The 12,058-nt window shown below is 41.5% G+C and overlaps 1 pseudogene; it reads right to left on the bottom strand.

The window, feature by feature from the left end:
• Window positions 1–483: 483 nt before the first annotated feature.
• LOC102413869 lies at window positions 484–1,095 on the bottom strand (annotated as a pseudogene).
• Between the last annotated feature and the right edge of the window lie 10,963 nt (window positions 1,096–12,058).

The following is a 12,058-nucleotide window of genomic DNA, read 5'->3' as shown; positions in this document are numbered from 1 at the left end:
AGGGGGAAAAGGAGCCAACTCAAGTAAAGAAAGGCTAATTGAGCAGAACCTCAGTTTAGGAGCCTACAGAGATAATCATGGAGCCGCTCTTCAGTCTCTATGAGGTGCTTGGCCATCTTTGAGAATGCTATGGACTTGTTGCTTCTTTTTTCTGTATGCTCTTCACACTTCTTTGTCTGATGCATATTCCATGACTCTGACAAGTTAGGACTGATCACATAAAACAGAAGGGCAGTCAGTTCAGTTCAGTCGCTCAGTCGTGTCTGACTCTTTGCAACCTCATGGACTGCAGCATGCCAGGCCTTCCTGTCCATCACCAACTCCTGGAGTTTACTCAGACTCATATCCATTGAGTTGGTGATGCCATTCAACCATCTCATCCTCTGTCCTCCCATTCTCCTCCTACCTTCAATCTTTCCCAGCATCAGGGTCTTTTAATTTTTTTTTTTTTTTAACGCACACTTCTCCAACAGATTTCTTTAAAGGAATGGATTTTGAAGAGAAAAAACATGGGGCAGAGAGGTATGGAATAGAAAATAAATACAAATGTAAGCTGTTTTACTAATTGCTTTATAACCACAAACTAGTACAGAGAATGTCCTGTACAAAACACAATAAAGGTTCAAAGATGGAGGTGGTCCCTTAGGCAAGGCTGAAGACTTCAGTCTCTGGTATTTAGAATTTAGGCTGCAGTCCTTATTTTTGGATGGATCACTGGGTGTGTGGCACAGTCCATGCTTTTAACCAGATTTGAACAGGAGAATGGCCACTTGGCCCAGGTAGAAGTAGATGAAGTGTTTGGTTTCATGTTCCTTCGGAGGAACTACCGAAGTTCCTCCCCACGATGCAGTGCCAGGTGGGGTTGCACGTCTTGTCAAACTCCTTCTTGATATGGGCCGCAATGTCCTTCTCTATATTATACTTTTCCAATGCCTGAGTAGCACATTTCACCGAGTCCTGTTGCATCTCCTCCGACATATCGGCATTCTTGATTACAGCCTTTCGGTCACCAAGGAGCAGGGGCTGGCCGACTGCAACGGTCTCCTGGGGGAGGGGCTGGCGAAGCTCGCTACTGAAGCCGTGGCGCATCTCACTTCTTTGCATCAGGTGGCCAAAGTATTGGAGTTTCAGCTTCAGCATCAGTCCTTCCAATGAATATTCAGGACTGATTTCCTTTCGGATGGACTGGTTGGATCTCCTTGCAGTCCAAGGGACTCTCAAGAGTCTTCTTCAACACTACAGTTCAAAAGCATCAGTTCTTCGGCACTCAGCTTTCTTTATTGTCCAACTCTCACATCCATACATGACTACTGGAAAAACCATAGCTTTGACTAGACAGACCTTTGTGGGCAAAGTAATGTCTCTGCTTTTTAATATGCTGTCTAGGTTGCTTTTCTTCCAAGGAGCAAGTGTCTTTTAATTCACGGCTGTAAGTCACCACCTACAGTGGTTTTGGTGCCCCCCCAAAATAAAGTCTGTCACTGTTTCCCCATCTATTTGCCATGAAGTGATGGGACCAGATGTCATGATCTTAGTTTTCTGAATGTTGAGTTTTAAGCCAACTTTTTCACTCTCCTCTTTCACTTTCATGACGAGGCTTTTTAGTTCTTTGCTTTTTCCCATAATGGTGGTGTCATCTGCATATCTGAGGTTACTGATATTTTCCCCAGGAAACTTGATTCTAGCTTGTGCTTCATCCAGTCCCAAGGAGAGTGTTTATAAACAGCATTAAGTAGGGACTTCCCTGGTGGTCCAGTGCACTCCCAAGACTGCACTCCCAATGCAGAGGGCACGGATTTGATCCCTGGTCAGGAAACTAGATCCCATATCATGCAACTAAGAGTTCAAACGCCACAACTAAAGATCCTGAATGCTGCAGTGAAGATCAAAGATCCCTAATGCCACAGCTAAGCCCTGGAGCAACAAAAAAATATATATAAATGGATAAATAGGTGAATGAAAGCCAGTGCCCTTATTATTATCCTTAAAAAAAAAATGGATAAAGCAGGTATTTCATGGACATCCAGAAAAGAAAAGGAAATGGGCCACAAAGGATTAGCACTTGATGAAAGTACAAGGCCAGAGTCTATGAATTCCATTGGTAATGGTTCCTATTGCACTCTACTTTGTTTCCTGGTTCCCTGTAGCCCAGACTTTTGGGTTCATTTAGACATCATTGTTTGGCCTGCTCTTGTGTTCATGTCAATCCTATATTTACAAGACCTTTGAAGTCCTATACCCATCAAGATTCAGCTCAGAGGCTCTATGTCCCAAGTTTACATTCCCAGCTCCAAGAATCTGATCTGCCCAGCCAGCCAGTATGTCAGTTCTCATTTAAATAGGTGAGGAACCCTGACCCAGCTAGCTGATGTAATTCTGCCTTTGTGGCAGTCATATGGGACAAGAGTCATCAGTTAATTTCCTTCTTTCAACAGAGAAGGTAGATGCAGACAATTTCAAAGAAGGGGTGTGGTTTAGATTGGCATCCTAAAATACGTCTGTTATATTTGGCACAATTAATTATTACTATGTAGTTCCTAATACATAATTATTACTATGTAGTTCTTGCCTGGAGAATCCCAGGGGCGGGGAAGTCTGGTGGGCTGCCGTCTCTGGGGTCTCACAGAGTCGGACATGACTGAAGCGACTTAGCAGCAGCAGTTCCTATTACCATTATTGCTTTTGTGTGACTGTGTGGTTTTTGTATTCTTTTCTTGCTTCATTAGACTCTCAGCTCCTAGAGGGCAAGATTTAGCACTGTGTGACCTCAGTGTGCTTTGGTTTCCTCATCTATAAAAAGGGATTTGTTGGGGCCCAGGGCAGGCTGCTTCAAAATACTCCTCAATGGCCTATTGATTATTTTTGAACTAAAGTTACTTAAGAAGTGATCAGTGCAGGGGGGACTTTGGTCCTCCTTTCTGTCTCCTGAAAGTAGGAAATAAATCTCTCATATGAAAGGTGCATTCTCTATTTCTGGAGTGTTGACTGAAAAAAAAAAAAGTATAGCGTGCAAGTTGGGAATTATATTTTATTTGGTCACCTTAGTGAGGACTGTAGCTGGGATGGCAGCCTCTCAGACAGCCCGAGGAATTGTTCTAAAGAGGTAAGAAAGGAACCAGGCTATATAGGGGTTCTTGCTCAAAACAAAACATGCAGTCAAACATCAAAAGACTACTGCTAATTACAAAAAAACAGCATCTCAAATTACTGATTTTAGTGCTTCTCTATGTAAAGGAAGATGTAAGAGTCAGGACTTATTGAAATCATTCCTTAATATGCATCTTAACGGTCTAGGGCCTGTATTCAGTTTTTCTCCATCCTGAATTCCCCTCAGGGCGCACCATCAGGGCCAACCCCAGTGGCTGATGGCTTTAGGACCCACAACATCTTTTGTTTACTGAAATGGCAGGCAAGGTTGAATATGAACAAACCTTCTTACTTTTAATTTACTACCCTAAGCCCAAACTTTGTTTAGATGCTTCACTGATGAAGCATTCAAAGCCTGATTTATTTATTCTGTTAATTCCTCACAAATGTATTGTTTCTTTGTCTACAAAATATAAAATCTGCCTGCTTTGAGCACTTCTTAGGTCCTAGTTTTGGTGCTAGTGGTAAAGGAACACACTTGCAAATGAAGGATATGCAAGTGTTGTTCGATCCCTGGGTTGGGAAGATATCCTGGAGGAGATCATGGCAACCCACTGCAGTATTCTTGCCTGGAGAATCCCGTGGACAGAGGAGCCTGGCGGGCTCCAGTCCATAGGATCACACAGAGTCAGACATGATCGAATTGACTTAGCACTTCTGTACACAAGAATTAAATTTGTTTCTTTTTCTCCTGTTAATCTTTCTTGGGTCAATTTTATTATTAGTCTAGCCACAAGAACTCAAGAGGCAGGGTGGAAAATTTCCTCTCATTCACAGATTCATAAAAGTATCTAGGTCATTAGGTGCTTGTAAGGGTTAAAGATAATGTGCTCAGTAAATATTACCTATCAATATTGTCTCCTCTTCTTTGTAGCTTCTTCAGTTTCCCTGTTCCCAACATACCAATGGTGAGTGGCATTTAAAAATTTGTGTGTGTTTGTGTGGTTGAATTCTTCTTTGGGAAATCACGAGTGGATTTTGCCTTAGGAATGAGTGGGATCACTTCTTTATTAAGAAAATGCCAATTGTGCCTTTTCTTTCCCAGTTCTCTCACTGTTCCATTTTGTTGATATTGCAGATCAATTTTCCTCAATGATATAGCTCTTTTTTTTGCCCTTTTTGACTGTGCCACGCAGCATTAGTTCCCTGGCTAGGGATCAAACCCACACCCCCAGCATTGGAAGCCTGGAGTCTTAACCACTGGACTTCAAGAGAATTCCCAACCATATAGCTCTTATATATTGTACGTAAATTATTTGCTTACATATGTTTAACATATGCTAAATAGGTTGCTCTGGGAAGATACTTTTCTGCCTTTGTGTCACATTTGTATCTGTTAAAATCTTTACTTGGAGCTTGGCACAAAGGAGCTCAGTATTGAACAAGTATCTGAAGATCTAGCTCTGAGCTTTTATTCTAGCAGGCCTGTAGACAGATATCCAAGTGATAAAGTGTCAAGAAACATTCAAGACTTGGAGATGGTCAAAAGAAATGACTGGATGTCCTTTCAGTAGAGTGTTGGGCATTGTCTGGGGGAACCTTAGGGATTATCTTATTCTATTTTACTGATTTTCCTATTGACTAGGCTATTTTAAAACTGTGAGAGTAGAAGTTAAATCTTAGGAAGCTAATAGCAATACAAATAATTCACGTTCCTAGCAATGCAAATGAATTTTACCAGGCAGAACATATAAATCTCTCAGTCAAAATGAACTTGCTTTAACATCTTTCTGGTTTTCTCATTAATGAATGAGTTGAATAAAATCTTTGGCACAATTTCATTTTGTATTTGCATGGGAATAGTGATTTTAAGTCTTTGAAAAAGTATACTTTAATAGAAATAATGTGATAAGTCCTGTAAAGGAGGCACAAAGACTGGGGAACACAATGTGGGATCAATTTATTTGCCATCACTGGGGAGGGGAGATTTCACCCAGGAGGGGACTTTTAAGCTGGAGTTTGAAAGAAGAGTTGAAGTGAGGTGAAATTGTAGTTAGGAGAGAAGATGGAGGGAAAGAAAAACTGCAGTCAAAACAAAGTAGCTGTGGGGTCTGTTGAGGGATTCCCCTTGGCTTCCAATGCTTAAGAGGCATTAAAAAAAAAAACAAAAAACAACAACTAGAGATATAAACCTTTATTTTACAACTTTGTCATAATTCACTTTTGAATGAGACATGTACTGCTGCTGCTAAGTCAGTTAAGTCGTGTCCGACTCTGTGCAATCCCATAGATGGCAGCCCACCAGGCTTCCCCGTCCCTGGGATTCTCCAGGCAAGAACAGTGGAGTGGGTTGCCATTTCCTTCTCCAATTCATGAAAGTGAAAAGTGAAAGTGAAGTCGCTCAGTCGTATCCAACTCTTCGCGACCCCATGGACTGCAGCCTACCAGGCTCCTCCATCCATGGGATTTTCCAGACAAGAGTACTGGAGTGGGGTGCCATTGCCTTCTCCGGAGGCATGTACTGAGGACAGTTTAAAATACTGGGAAAGCGAGATGCTGAATATCTTCCAGCCAGGAGCAAAGATGTGGCCACTCTTGGGGCCTCAGGCAGCATGGATCAGATGCACCCGTGTTGTCCAACCCGTTTTACTTAGTGCCACCTCCTTTTTTGAGGGCTGTTAGTCCTCATTTCCTGCCAAATTTTCACAAGAGGCTTCCTGTTCTTCCAAATGAGCCTTAGAGCTCTCACTGGCTCTTTAACCACTTTTAAGATGTGGGGAGACCTTGGAGTTAGCCCTCCTGATACTGTGGTATCCCATGGAAGTCATCATCAGCTCTAGGATCAAAGGTCCAGTAGGGATTTGACCCCTTTAGGTATCACAACACATACTCTATGTAGATTTACTGGGGATTTAGAGCTTGTTGTTCAGTCCACAAGTCATGTACAACTCTGCGACCCCATGGACTGCAGCATGCCAGCTTTCTCTGATCTTCACTATCTCCTGGAGTTTGCTCGAATTCATGTCCATTGTGTGGACATGAGTCGGTGGTGCTAACTAACCATGTTATCTCTCTGCCACCCCCTTCTCCTTTTGCCTTCAATCTTTCCCAGCATTAGGGTCTTTTCCACTGAGTTGGCTCTTCGCATCAGGTGGCCAAAGTATTAGAGCTTCAGCTTCAGCATAGAGCTTCAGCTTCAGCATCAGCATCAGCCCTTCCAATGAATATTTAGGCTTGATTTCCTTTAGGATTGACTGGTTTGATCTCCTTGCAGTCCAGGGGACACCCAAGAGTCTTTTTCAACACCACAATCAGGACTTATTCAGGATTTAGAACTGAAATGCTTGTCTTCTTAACAAATTTAGACATATTTTCATTCATATTTGAAATTTTGTGTGCATGTGTACAAATAATTATATTTTAAAAATAGTGAAATATATCCCACAACCCCTTATTCTTATTGAAAATTTAATTCTGCAATAGGAAAACTGCCACAGATTAACTACATAATGTTAATCATGAGCATGGTTTCCTAATTAAATCTATTAATAGACTTAAATGCCATCATTTATATTTTTTCTCAATATAAAAAGAAATACATGTGTTCATTGTGGAAAAATTGGAAAAAAATGGGCAAAAAGATTAAAATTGTTTTTCATAATTCTACCAACTAGACACAAGAACTGTTGACATACCTTTCAGGATTTTTTCTTCACACAGAGAGTTTGTTTTTTTTAATTTATAAGAAAATGGCTACTTCTGTCTTTCAATTTTAAAAATCAAAGTGAAATTCACACAACATAAAGTTAGCCATTTAAAAGTGAGCAGGTCTGGGGATCTTGTTGCAAAACATTTTCATCACTGCAAAAGGGGACCTGGTACCCATTAAACAGTTACTCCCCATTCCATCCACTCCCACCCTCTGGCTACTGCCAATCTGTTTTCCGCATCTCTGGATTTACCCATTCTGGCTACTTCATATAAACAGAATCATACAATATGTGACCTTCTGAGTCTGTCGTCTTTCCCTGAACATATGTTTTCTGATGTTCAGCACATTACAGCATGTATCAGTACTTCATGCCTCATTGTGGCTGAATAGCATTTGAGTGGATGTATATATCACAGTTTATCCATTCCTCTGTTGGTGGATGGCTATTTCTTTTTACAATCTGCTTGTTAAAGTACATAATAAAACTTTAATACATCCTGAACATTTGTCCTTGAACAGTTTTTACAGTCTTGCTCCACAAGAGGTCACAGGAACACGCCTATACAAACATTTAGAAAGAGATTAAAAGAAGAGTTAAGTCAGAACTTCGGATTTTGGATTACTACCTCATGCATATCAGTACACCCCCACATTGGCAAACACATACTGTGATTACCATCACCATTGGAACAAGACCCTCCTGAGTTTCCTTTTTTGTTTCTGCCTTCAGATATGAATTCTTTCTTGAAGGAGGGGATATTATGAGGAAGTGCTGATTCCTGTTCACTGTCACCTCTCTTGAGGGATGTGGTGTTAAGAGGCCCAGTCTTTTAATCATCCTGACCTGTCCCTAAGAGTGCTGTACTTGGTGGTCTCAATACCCTCGTGCCTAGCTATTTGCATGATTGTATTCTTTTCCAGCAATCAGAAGAACATACTCAGTTCATTTCATTCTCTAACTCTAGGACCAGATTAGTCCCTATTTAGACACCTATTACTGTCTATTTAAACATTTATTTTCTCAAGCCCCATGCCATCAAACTCAATTCATTTCTCCAGAGGCATGGAATGGTCTGTGTATGCCTCAGCAGGCCACACCTAAGTTTTGCTAACTAATTTCAACCATTGTTCCTCATCTCAAAGCCGCTGGCCTTTAGCCCCACAACCACTATCTGCCCCTCCCCAGTGGATGGGGTATTTTGTTTTCTGAGGTCTTGGAAAGATATGTGAGCTCTAAAGTATTTGTCAAATTTTTACAAACTCAATTTACATAATGTACCCCCAATCCAGCTAATAACTACTTGGCTTAATAAACATTTCTTGAGTTCCTACTGTGTTCTAGGCACTCTGCCAGGCTTTAGGAACTAAAAAAAAGAGCTAAAAATATGAGTTAGGATTTGAAACAATTCTAACAGCATTCACAAAAAATAGTGGCTTAAACAAGACTATCTTTATTTCTCTCTCATGTAAAAATCCAGATGTGGAAAGATGGCTCCACAGTTGTCTGGGACTCAGAGGAAAGTGTCCAGACTTTCTACTCTGCCATCCTTGGGGTTGGGCCTCATCCCCATGTACCAAAACAGAGCTCCAGCCATCACATCTATATTCTAGAGAAACAGGAGGGAAGGAGGAAGGAGAAGGCATAAAGGCTATGATGACTACCTTGTAAGGAAAATTTCCAGAAACTGTTGTACATCTCGTCTTCATTTTGTTGTTGTTCAATCGCTCAGTCGTGTCTGACTCTTTGCAACCCCATGGTCTGTAGCACATCAGGCTTCCCTGTCCTTCACCATTTCCTGGAGTTTGCTCAAACTCACGTTCATTGAGTTGGTGATGCCATCCAACCATCTCATCCTCTCTTGTCCCCTTATCCTCTTGCCTTCAGTCTTTCCCAGCATCAGGGTCTTTTCCAATGAATTGGCTCTTCACACCAGGTGGCCAAAGTATTAGAGCTTCAGCATCAGCATCAGTCCTTCCAATGAATAGTCAGGGTTGATTTATTTTAGGATTGACTGGTTTGATCTCCTTGCTGTTGATGGGACTCTCAATTGTGTTCTCCCACAACGCAGATGGAAAGCATCAATCCTTTGGTGCTCACCCAGCCTTCTTTATGGTCCAGCTCTCACATCCATATGACTACTGGGAAAACCACAGCTTTGACTATATGAAACTTTGTAGGCAAAGTGATGTCTTTGCCTTTTAATATGCTGTCTAGGTTTGTCATAGTTTTTCTTTCAAGGACTAAGTGTCTTTTAATTTCGTGGCTGCAGTCACAGCCAACAGTGATTTTGGAGCTCAAGAAAATGAAGTCACTTTTTCCATTGTTTTCCCATCTATTTGCCATGAAGTAATGGGACCTGATGACATAATCTTCATTTTTTGAATGTTGAGTTTTAAGCCAGCTTTTTTACTCTCCTCTTTCAACTTCATCAAGAAGCTCTTTAATTCTTCTTCACTTTCTGCCATGAGGGTTGTGTCATCTGCATATCTGAAGTTATTTATATTTCTCCCAGCAATCTTGATTCCAGCTTCTGCTTCATCCAGCCCAGCATTTCACATGATGTATTCTGCATATAAGTTAAATAATCAGGGTGACAATATACAGCCTTGACGTAGTCCTTTCCCAATTTGGAACCAGTCCATTGTTCCATGTCTGGTTCTAACTGTTGCTTCTTGACCTGCATACAGGTTCTGGGGGAGGTAGGTAAGGTGGTCTGGTATTCCCATTTCTTTAAGAATTTTCCACAGCTTGTTGTGATCCACACAGTCAAAGGCTTTCACTTAGTCAATGAAGCAGAAGTAGATGTTTTTCTGGAATTCCTTTGCTTTTTCTATGATCCAGCAGATATTGGCAATTTGATCTCTAGTTCCTCTGCCTTTTCTAGATTCTGCTTGAACATCAGGAAGTTCTCGGTTCATGTACTGTTGAAGCCTCACTCAGTCAGTTCAGTCGCTCAGTCGTGTCTGACTCTTTGTGACCCCATGAATCGCAGCACGCCAGGCCTCCCTGTCCATCACTAACTCCCAGAGTTCACTCAGACTCATGTCCATTGAGTCAGTGATGCCATCCAGCCATCTCATCCTCTGTCATCCCCTTCTCCTCTTGCCCCCAATCCTCCCAGCATCAGGGTCTTTTCCAATGAGTCAACTCTTCGCATGAGGTGGCCAAAGTACTGGAGTTTCAGCTTTAGCATCATTCCTTCCAAAGAAATCCCAGGGCTGATCTCCTTCAGAATGGACTGATTGGATCTCCTTGCAGTCCAAGGGACTCTCAAGAGTCTTCCCCAACACCACAGTTCAAAAGCATCAATTCTTCAGCGCTCAGCTTTCTTCACAGTCCAACTCTCACATCCATACATGACCACTGGAAAAACCATAGCTTTGACTAGACAGACCTTTGTTGGCAAAGTAATGTCTCTGCTTTTCAATATGTTATCTAGGTTGGTCATAAATTTTCTTCCAAGGAGTAAGCGTCTTTTAATTTCATGGCTGCAGTCAACATCTGCAGTGATTTTGGAGCCCCAAAAAATAAAGTCTGACACTGTTTCCCCATCTATTTCCCATGAAGTGATGGGACCGGATGCCATGATCTTCGTTTTCTGAATGTTGTCTGAATATTTGAAATCCTAAAAGATGATGCTGTGAAAGTGCTGCACTCAATATGCCAGCAAATTTGGAAAACTCAGCAGTGGCCACAGGACTGGAAAAGGTCACTTTTCATTCCAATCCCAAAGAAAGGCAATGCCAAAGAATGCTCAAACTACCGCACAATTGCACTCATCTCACACACTGGTGAAGTAATGCTCAAAATTCTCCAAGCCAGGCTTCAGCAATACATGAACTGTGAACTTCCAGATGTTCAAGCTGGTTTTAGAAAAGGCAGAGGAACCAGAGACCAAATTGCCAACATCTTCTGGATCATCAAAAAAGCAAGAGAGTTCCAGAAAAACATCTTTCTGCTTTATTGACTATGCCAAAGCCTTTGACTGTGTGGATCACAATAAACTGTGGAAAATTCTTCAAGAGATGGGAATAGCAGACCACCTGACCTGCCTCTTGAGAAACCTGTATGCAGGTCAGGAAGCAACAGTTAGAACTGGACATGGAACAACAGGCTGGTTCCAAATAGGAAAAGGAGTACGTCAAGGCTGTATATTGTCACCCTGCTTATTTAACTTCTATGCAGAGTACATCATGAGAAACGCTGGACTGGAAGAAGCACAAGCTGGAATCAAGATTGCCAGGAGAAATATCAATAACCTCAGATATGCAGATGATACCACCCTTATGGCAGAAAGTGAAGAGGAACTCAAAAGCCTCTTGATGAAAGTGAAAGAGGAGAGTGAAAAAGTTGGCTTAAAAGTTGAAGCCTAGCTGGAAGGATTTTGAGCATTACTTTGCTAGCCTGTGAAATGAGTGCAATTGTGCGATAGTTTGTCTTCAGTTAATATCCTGTTTGTCAGAACTTTGCCACATGACCAAATAGCAAGGTAGCAGGCTGGGAGATGTGGGCATCTATTTTCCAGGTAAAATGAGGGATTCTAGTGAGGAGAAAACAAATAATGGTGAAGGCACTCAGCCATTTTTCATTAAGACACAGGCCCTGCCCTCTGGACAGATAAGGGAAGGGTTGGAGTGCATGACAGAGGGATCCAATTCACTCTGGGCACAGCTCTCCAGAGGTGAACTAGAGCAAACTTCAGGAGATAGGGAAGGACAGGGAAGCCTGGCATGCTGCAGTCCATGGGGTCACAGAGTCAGACACAACTTAGTGATTAAACAACAACTGAGAAGGAAGAATAGAAACTAGTCAGGCAAAGGGTGTGGTGGACGCGGTGGTGACTGTGGTGAGGGAGTTTCTAGATGGGAGCGGTAGCCAGTTTCCAGAGGCTAGAAAAATCCAAGGAATTAGTAAACTGTCAGTGTGGTTGCAACATATACTTAGAGTTCAGAGTATCAAAAAATGAAACTAGAAAGATAAGCAAGGGTAAGTTCATGTCATGTCTGGTGTATTTTACATAGCAATTATTTAATTGGCAAAAACTAAAACCAAAAATATTAGCTTCCCTGTAAACTCTCACTTAAATGAGTTTATGAAACACTGATATTTAAGGAAATAAGTTTTGTTTATAGAGCATTTTATTATTCAGAGTAGAATCAGTTTCTGCAAAGAAATGAACCATTTACTATCATTCCTCTAAGATGATGTGTCTTCTCAGATCCTAGCAACAAAAGAATCCAAGTAGATAAAAACTTACC

This window comes from Bubalus bubalis, chromosome 11, assembly GCF_019923935.1.
Source record: "Bubalus bubalis isolate 160015118507 breed Murrah chromosome 11, NDDB_SH_1, whole genome shotgun sequence".
In the NCBI taxonomy this organism is placed as follows: Eukaryota; Metazoa; Chordata; class Mammalia; order Artiodactyla; family Bovidae; genus Bubalus; species Bubalus bubalis.
This window is presented reverse-complemented; position numbering and strand designations above follow the sequence as displayed.